The sequence below is a fragment of the Grammomys surdaster genome, unplaced genomic scaffold (assembly GCF_004785775.1).
Source record: "Grammomys surdaster isolate TR1022 unplaced genomic scaffold, NIH_TR_1.0 725, whole genome shotgun sequence".
In the NCBI taxonomy this organism is placed as follows: Eukaryota; Metazoa; Chordata; class Mammalia; order Rodentia; family Muridae; genus Grammomys; species Grammomys surdaster.
Genome location: NW_021605144.1, coordinates 382,837 through 391,723, shown reverse-complemented (window position 1 = coordinate 391,723; position 8,887 = coordinate 382,837). Strand labels below are relative to the sequence as shown.

General features: G+C 43.0%; 1 protein-coding gene across 3 annotated transcripts in view; it reads left to right on the top strand.

Moving 5' to 3' along the window:
- The first annotated feature begins 747 nt into the window (after window positions 1–747).
- Window positions 748–8,887, top strand: part of Stambpl1 (STAM binding protein like 1) — a 67,033-nt gene continuing 58,893 nt past the window's right edge. For 2 of the 3 annotated variants that reach the window (XM_028782277.1, XM_028782275.1), the window contains exon 1: window positions 748–1,075. The gene's annotated coding sequence lies outside the window, so the exon portion shown is untranslated. Of the gene's footprint in view, window positions 1,076–1,247; window positions 1,400–8,887 lie in introns of those variants that run through there. The other variant, XM_028782276.1, reaches the window with a different exon arrangement.

Genomic DNA, 8,887 nt, shown 5'->3' with positions numbered 1-8,887 from the left:
TTGCCAGCACAGATGTTAAATCAGAATGGATTCTCTCCGCAACCTTCATTCTTTCTCCTCGTCCTCCACACTCTCCGATTTACAGCATACCTACTACTACTTTCCAGCTGAATAAAACTCACAGATAAATAATTTTACTTGTCTCTATCTGATTCATGGAAAACATATAAGGTGCAGCGTTTATACACGGGGCTGTATTAAATATCGATCATTGTGCTTACTGTGTGTCTGGCTCAGGTCGAGGGCCACTTTAAAGACACTGTATATGATGGCGACGATGTAGTAATGGCGAGGAGCTATCTGTATTTTCCTAGCTCAAGAAGGTGAGGAGAGGCAGAGTGAGGAGAGGCAGGAGTGCTTAGTCACAGTTAAATCTCAGAATGGGATTCCTACATAAGCTGTAACCTTATATCTAAGCCATGACACTGGCAAATCCAGCTTCATCACCACTCATATGCTCTGTAATTGAGTCTCAGTCATTTCCCCAGCTTCTAGGCGAAGCTGATGGTTCACTGGGCTGTCCAGGTGGTCCAACCTAGGGCAGAGAGCGAGCATGTTAGTTGCACGGGGGTTAAATGACAACTATTTCCATCTGGCCCTAGGCCATCCGCTGGGACCCGCCACCCCAGAGCTTTTTCTGCCACACGTGGGAGGCTGTGGCTACAGAGGGGGCGGAGGCAGAGGCTGAGGCCGCACCCAGAGGCCGGGGGAAGGGGGAGGGGGCTAACTATCGCTGTGACAATTTCATTCCCTACGCAGCTGCGGCAGAGAGCACCGCCACAGTTGATTTGCAAGGGCGCTGGGGCTGTCCCGCAAGTAAGAAGGGAGAACCCAAGCCAAGGAAGGAATCAGAACTCGTCTGACCAAGAGCAAAGAGAACCCAGAGGCCCGGACCAGACCAGCCTGCGAGTGCCTTCCAGCCTGGTGCTACCGTCACCAAGCGCCGGTGCCTTTGCGGAGCAGCCACCGCCGCCTGGGCTGCAGAGGCCACACGGATGCCCGAGCCACGCGGTCCGCGCGGGGGCAGCCGCCGCAGTCTCCATCCCACACAAGCTCCGGACGCGCACGACTGCTGGTGAGTGGCCGCGCACGTGTGCCCGCTGGTCCTAAGGTACACGGTGATGACGGGTGGCTTCCTGTCGCCCTACGGTCCCCGCCCCCATGCGCCCCTCTCCCGCTCAAGGGTTAGCTGCTTCTCGCAGGGGAAGGCGGAGACTGTGGTTCCTGGTCTCCAGGCCCTCGGGGCGGTGACCTGGACCCGGCTGCGTGAGCTTTTCTGGTTCAGACTTGGGATGCATCCTTGCAGATGATGTCAGGATTCCGAGAGCCCACCTCACTGGTTTTGCGTGGGGCTCCACGTCGGCTGCGCGGGATGTCAAGGAGGGAGGGGCGAGAACTGGTAAAGCACCTTCATACTAGAGGGTGGGGGGAGGAGAGGACTTTCTAGATCTTGTATTGATGCTGTTTAGTCTCGTGAGACATATTCTCTTACTGGAATAACTTAAGTGCTTGCTGGAAGCCTCAGGGAAATGCGCAAAAAGATGCAATGCTATTAAAACATAATTTTCCAGAACTCTTAGAAACAACTGCTGATAGTCTGTAGTCCAAAATCCCGTGGTTAATTGAAATGTAAAAGAAAAAAAAAAACAATGGAGCAGTAATTCAAGAAACAGAATCTGATTTAGAGGACTGGGGAAAAAAATCTCTAGGTTGGTGTGAGGGGGAGGGGCCGGTCTGCCTTCCCGAAAAGAGTGTTTGATCGCTAGTAAGCCCTGGTGAGCAACCCGCTTTCCAGACATCCTGCTTGCCACGAACGTTAAACGAAGTCTTGAGTTTCAAAAGTGTTTCCAGAAATAAGGTTAATCCGAGCTCTGTCAAGGTCATTACAGACTCATGAGAGCAGACAAAAATTAGCACTTGAATGTTTGACTTCCGGTTTCAATTTGTAAGTTGTATTTGTTTCCAGTCCTGTTTCAATGGGCAGTTTTTTGTATTTCTGGCGGATGCTAATTTGAATCTGTAACTAGACTCTGCTGGGCATTTTAAAAAATCCACTGTAAATATGTATTCATTTTAAACACGTTAATGTCTGAGCTGTAGGCGGATCCCGTTAGACCAGTGGTTCTCAACCTTTCTAACGCTGTGACCCTTTAATACAGTTCCTCATGTTGTTGTGACCCTTCCCCAACCATAAAATTATGTTTCTATTTCATAACTAATTTTGGTACAGTTGTGAATTGTAATGCAAATATCAGTGTTTTCTGACGGTTTTAGGTAACTCCTGTGAAAAGGTCAAACAGTCATTAGACCTACAAAGAGGTCGCGACCCACAGGTTGAAAACCTCTATGTCAGCGCCGCTTTTTTTCCAAAGCAGGGGATGGTATTGGACCCATCCAGGAAAATTAATTGGATGTAAGTTGTCTGTTCCATTCATCAATAGCAGAATGTGTAGCTCATGGAAACCCACTGTTGAGTACACCTCAGCCGTAGTGAGTGCATCAGCTGTTTCTTGGGAATTTTGGGAAGGATTTTATTTCCTTATTTCCTTAAGTAAAATAAGCATCTATAATGGCAGATTTTAAATCCTTTGCTCATTTCTTAGGGTGGCTTGGAGAGAGTAGTGAGGGGCCTGGTGTTCTGTCCGTGTGCTCAGCCACAGCATGTATGCTGGTGTCTTTGGGGTTGGTTGCTGACAGGTTTGATACGAAGTTAAAGAACTGTTAATAATAGCGAATGCTTTCTCCTTTCAGTTGGGTAAGAAGACCCTTACTTTCAGGATTCTTCTCAGGTCTGCTTTTAAGAACAGAACAATCTAGGAAATAAAATAAGAAAAGACTGATCATCCTCAAATTAACTTTTTAACACGAAAAGAGATTGGCTTCAATGGTACATGTGTATCATTATATTGTTCCTATTAGCTCCTTACACCGCCCTTCCCCTCACTCCTCCTGTTCCCCTTCATCCCCGTAGTTCCCTTTCTGCCTTAGGCCATGTGGATTACCGTCCTGTCCCTCCTTCCCTTTCCTCTTAAATATACAAATAGACTTCTTTCTCCCTCTCAGGTCCCCTTTTCACTTTCATATCCCCCCTTCCCTGACTCTCTCTCTCTCTCTCTCTCTCTCTCTCTCTCTCTCTCTCTCACACACACACACACACACACACACACACACACAAACACACGTGTATAAACTGAAATCTGGAATCTGCACACAAGAGAAAATGTGCTGTTTCTCTTTCTGAGTCTGGCTCATTTCATTTAACATAGCAACCCATTTTTTATTGTTAGAATTTCATGTTTACAGCTGAATAAAAATAACACTATAGATACACTACATTGTCTTTATATAGTTATTCATGGATGGACATCTAGGCTGATAATTTTTACTCAAAATTATGAGAGGAAGTCCTGTAGATGGCCTTGAGTCTATGTCAAGTGCCCTCTTAGCCATTGTTTTTCAGTGAGGGACTTTTTTTCACATATTTATTTAGTGTGTGTGCCCATTGAGAGGACAACTTTGGGGGTTGGTTTCCTTCTTCCACCATCTGGATCCTGTGTATTTGACTCAAGACCTCAGGCTTGGTGCAAGTACTTTCTACATACTGGACCAAGCTTGATCCAAGTACCTTTTGCACACTGGTACATCTCTCAAGCCATGCCAGCTGACTTTTTAATCAACCCACTGAGTATATGTGTGTTTCTATTTAATCCAGTAATTTTTCTTCTTGACCTTCTTAAGGACTTATAAGTTATTTCTGTTGAAACTATGAGAAATGACTCATGATTACTCCTGAAAATACCAGAGCCAGGTTTCCATCCCTTAGGGCTGATAGGTTTCAGCTGTTCAATAAATAGTTGTCAAATGAGTAACAGTTTGTAGAATGTCTTTGTCTTACCAACCTAACTTACATAGACTCTTCTGGTATTGATTTTCTTTTTGGATGTAACTTTATATGAACCGCTAAACACTGCATCAAATCAAAGCAGGGTCAATATATTCAATGAAAAAGATCAGCTTCCTCAATGGAAGAACCAATAACTATTGTTCTAAAATGGTGGTTCTCAACCTTCCTAATGCCATAACCCTTTAATACAGTTCCTCATGTTGTGGTGACCCCCCAACCATAAAATTATTTCATTGCTACTTTATAACTGTAATTTTGCTACTACTATGAATTGTAATATAAAATTTGATATGCAGAATATTTTATATATGACCCCCGTAAGGGTTGTTCAATCTCAAAAGAGGCAAGACCCACAGGTTTAAAACAACATAAAACACCATATTGGTACCTGCTGACATCTCCCAGCTCCCTGGCTATGTAAACTCTCCTTTTGGACTGTGTCCTGTTGAACTATGCCCTATTGGGGGCTTATTCAGAAATCCTGAGCTGACATTTCAGGGTTTCATTCTTGAATAATCTAGATGGAACTACATCTGGATGTGGCTTTTGTCAGAGATTATTTGCATTTCTAAGCAAATCCACTGAATGGCTAGTACAGTCCTTCCTCTCTGTCGACCAAGTAGAGAGGCCAGTTTAACATTTGGCAAGCCGCTCAGTTTCCAAAGCACTCATCTTTCTATTCTCTTTCTAATTTTTAAATTAAGTCTATGTTATTTTTTGACTATTGAAGTTCTTGGCTTAGAGACATTAACTCAGATGGGTGGCTCTTTCATAACCCTTATTTATGGAACAACCATTCTTTGATCCAAATACCAGTGAGTTCCATGGTTCGTCCGAGGTACTCTTTTGGAATGTTAGAAGTTTATCTTCTTGTTGCTGCAGTTCTGACTTTCCATTAGTGGTCATTAGCAATTCTCTCTGTGATTCCGGATCTAATTTCAGGATGGAAGTTAGAAAGCTACCAGAATTGACCTAGATAATAATACTGTATCATTTAACGATAATGTAAAAATTTTTTTCTATGCTCTCCCCTTTATGAGCTTCTCTGAAGAGGCTTCTCTCATTCAGGATAAAAATGAGCCACACCTCAAAATGAATATGTAAAAATAAAATTGCTTCTCACAGTTTTCAAGTAACACAGCACCACTATTGTCTGCATAATGAAATATGGCTTTTTTTTCTGGGTTTTAATTCTATGGGTTAGACATGGCATGTTCCTTGACAGCAGTAACTGGTAGAAGCATCTTTCTATAAGTGCATTCTGGCAACTGCAGAGGGTGGGTTAGAAAAAGGAAAGGACGTGGTGATCTGGTGTTTGGCAGCGAAAACCTGGCCCAAGATCCTTGAGATCCCAAGATAAAGACAACGTCAGATGTCAGAATTCCAGTCAGCAACATGGTACACCCTTGTTCAGGCACCACTAGTTGATCCCAGCATCCTTTTCTGCTGACCTCTGGTATAACTTCAGAACCTTGCAAAGTTTGGGAAGTATTTAACAATAGATATCAGTCACTGAAATCTCAAGGATGATGGGTTGATTAGAAACACGAATTTATTTTGTTATTTACTGGTTGTGTCATTGGGGAAAATGCTCATTTCTTTGAGGCTTAGCTTCCTCATCTTTCAATCGGGTGTTTAATTTCTATCTCCTAAGAGTCGAACTGGAAGACGTGAATAAGGAGGCGTGTAAGTAAACAGGGTCTGATACAAATGAGCAGTCACGTGTGCTTGTTACTTTTAATATTCATAAAGCACCTATTCATTGCAGACACCATTTTGCATATTTACAAATTGAAGTACAAAGGAGCCAGGTATAGTGTTAAGTGCTATAAGCTAGTTGGTGACGGAGCTGGAGTCAAACAGAGACTTTCTGATTCCAACACCTGCTTTCTTTCCATGTGTGTTTCCCTGTCCCCTCATATTGCATATCCATTACAGAGATACTGACAAGTACAGTGTGTGCAATTTTCTCCTCATGGAGGTTCATAACTCTTCATTCAAACATAGACTCTGCATCTCCTACTTAGAATTGATACCCAGGCTGTGCCTATGATTTTGGAGGACAGTTTTTCCTTGATGTTTTAGTATTTGGTAAATGTTGTTTTCATAAAACCATTAATGGAAACTCCATGGAATTTACAAGAGTAACCCCAGTAATAGGGGACATGGGGCCTGAACTAGCCATCTTCTGTAACTAAGCAAGGCCTCAAGTTGGAGGGGTTGGAACACTAATCCAGCCACAAAATCTTCGGCCTACAAATCTGCCTGCAAAGTGTTCTGGAACCAGAGCCCAGATCATCATCAGAGACCAGAAAAACCTTATCCAGGAACTGATGGAAGGGTATATAGAGTCTCACAGTCAAACATTAGGTGAAGCTGAGGGAGTCCTGTGGAGAAGGCAGAAGAAAGGAAGGATTGGAGGAACCAGAGGGGTCAGGGACACAGAATCAACTGATCGGGACTCATGGAATCTTGCAGAGATAAAGAAGCCTCTCTGACCTAGGTCCTCTGCATATGCGTTATGGCTGAGTAGCTTGGTGTTCTTGTGGAAATTGAAGTGGAAGCGGGATCTTTCCCTGACTCTTTTGCCTATTCATGGGACTCCTTTTCTCTTACTGGGTTGTCTTTCCCAGCCTTAATGTAATGGTATGTGCCTGGTCTTACTGTAGCTAGTTATGCTGTGTTTGGTTGATGTCCCTGGGAAGCCTTGCTCTTCTTTGGGGAGTGGGGGGAGGAGGTGGATCTGGGGGAGAGAGGAGGTGCTGGGAGGAGACTGGGTGAGGGGAGAGGAAACTACAGTTGGGATATTATATATAAGAGAAGAATACAAACATCTTTTAAAAGAAAATTATTGTGATACACACACAGACACAGACACACACACAGACACACACACAGACACAGACACACACACACACACACACACACACACACACACACACACACACACATGCATGTATGTGTACATGCTGGCCTTGAGTCCATCTATGGAGATCAGAGCATAACTTTTAGGAGTTGTTTTTCTTTTCCATCTTCTAGATTTTAGGGATCAAACAAAAGTCAGTAAATGTAGTAGCAAGTACTTTTACCAACTGAGCCCTGTCACTGGTTCTAATTTGTGTTTTTACATTTGCTTTAAAATGAATTCCTTTTTTCTGCTCCATGAAGTTGGCATACACAACATATACAACTACCTTCGTATTCAGTGACTGTACCTGAGATAGGGAAGACACGCTTCTTCAAAAGTGCAGCAGGTCCTGAGTCCAGTGTTATTGGCTGTCAGTATTCCGAGGACCTCTGTGACATCTACCTCTTTCTGTGGTCCAGAGTCTCAGAAACTTCCATTCTCCAAGCACAATGCAGTGATGAATATATTTCCATTTTTTATCTAGCTCGTGCAGAATGTTCTGGAGAACACGGGCAAAATAAATTCTTCCTGTTTTTTGGCATCCTTGAGTAGCTGCACCTAGTTCTCAGAGTCCAGATTTTAATTGTTGGTGGGGAGATCCCTGAGGTGGTGAGAAGTGAGAGTTGTCAGCTCCTTCAGATCTTCTCTAGGTGGGTGTTGTCTGCCATCACTGACTTAAGCACTTTCTCAACATTGCGTCGTACCTTGGAAGCTTTGTTCTTGTAAGTTACTTTTAGAAGTCTTAGCTAATACCCAGTCTTCAGTTTGTTTTTGTTTTAGTGCTCGGACTGAACTCAGGGACTCATGGATTAAACACAAACTTGACGGCCTGAGTTCTGCACTTCCAGTCTTGATGTTCTGTCTCACTAAAGCGGGTGTGAATTTTTCCTGATTTTAGATAAAGCTTCTCAATAAATGACAGATTATATTCTTGAAGGCATTTTAAATATCACCTCTAGCCTTTGATTTAGATATTCCTTCATTTAACCAAACTTTCATTCCTTCTTAAAGAAACTCTTCAAATCTTGAGTTTTAGCTAGACTGCAGATGACAGAACTTGAGATTTGGTGAATCTTGGCATTTTGGTTTTTAGACATTTGCCATAACTAATTCTCCAATGGCATCTCAGTTGAGCCAGAGATCTGGCAAAGGTTCCTATGAGAGGTAACTTTAAGTGAGCCACCACCGATCGGTCACTTTGGTGATTTGACTTGGTGAGTCATTGGGTTCATTTGGAAACAGAATGTCAGGATGACTTGTTTTGACCCTTTCTGCCTCCATGTGTGCCGACTTCCTGTTTTGCATTTGCCTGTGTTCACAAAGAAGCCCTGGTACCTGTCCCTTTTAGAACACCGTATCTCAAACTCAAATGGCTGAACAGTAATCAGCCAGACACCTCTAATTAAAACCAGAAGGAAAACTACATCTAGTAATAGGATTGTGGTTGAATTGCTCTTATCTACGGAACCCATGATTTCATTTTTCCGAGACAGGATATTATTCTGTGTCCTACCACTAAAGTCCTATCCCTTAATACCATTGCTGTGCATTTCTGTGAAACCTAAAGAATTATATGTTGTTCAGGGCTTCCTGCTTTGGTATCATGGTGGATTGATTCTAGATCTTTTTTTCTTGTCTGTTTTGTCCTCAAAGAGTTGCTTTTAAATTGCCCCATACATTTTTTTCTCTAGCTGCAAAAGATTGAAGCCAGGAGATGGAATGGAATCGGAAAGGCCTGGAAAGGGTGCTGCTTGTGTGGGTGTTCTGCATAGGAACACAACTCACCAAACTGATGCAAAACTCAAGTGTGTAAATAAGATTAAAGTTAACCTGAAATCGGGTTGATGCACAACTTTGCTTTTCCAGTTAGCAAAAAAATCAAGATGTAATTGTCCAACGGAATATAACTGACTGTCATGTTCTAATGACACATACAATCAAGTTTCTTTCCTCAGGTATTGAATGACTTAGGAAGGTAAACTGCAAGTTAGTCCAAACAATGGCTTCCATCCTACCTACATAGTTTCTCTGTCAGAAGGTTGGGGTGGAGTCTGGCCGCCTCTGTCTAAAAGTCT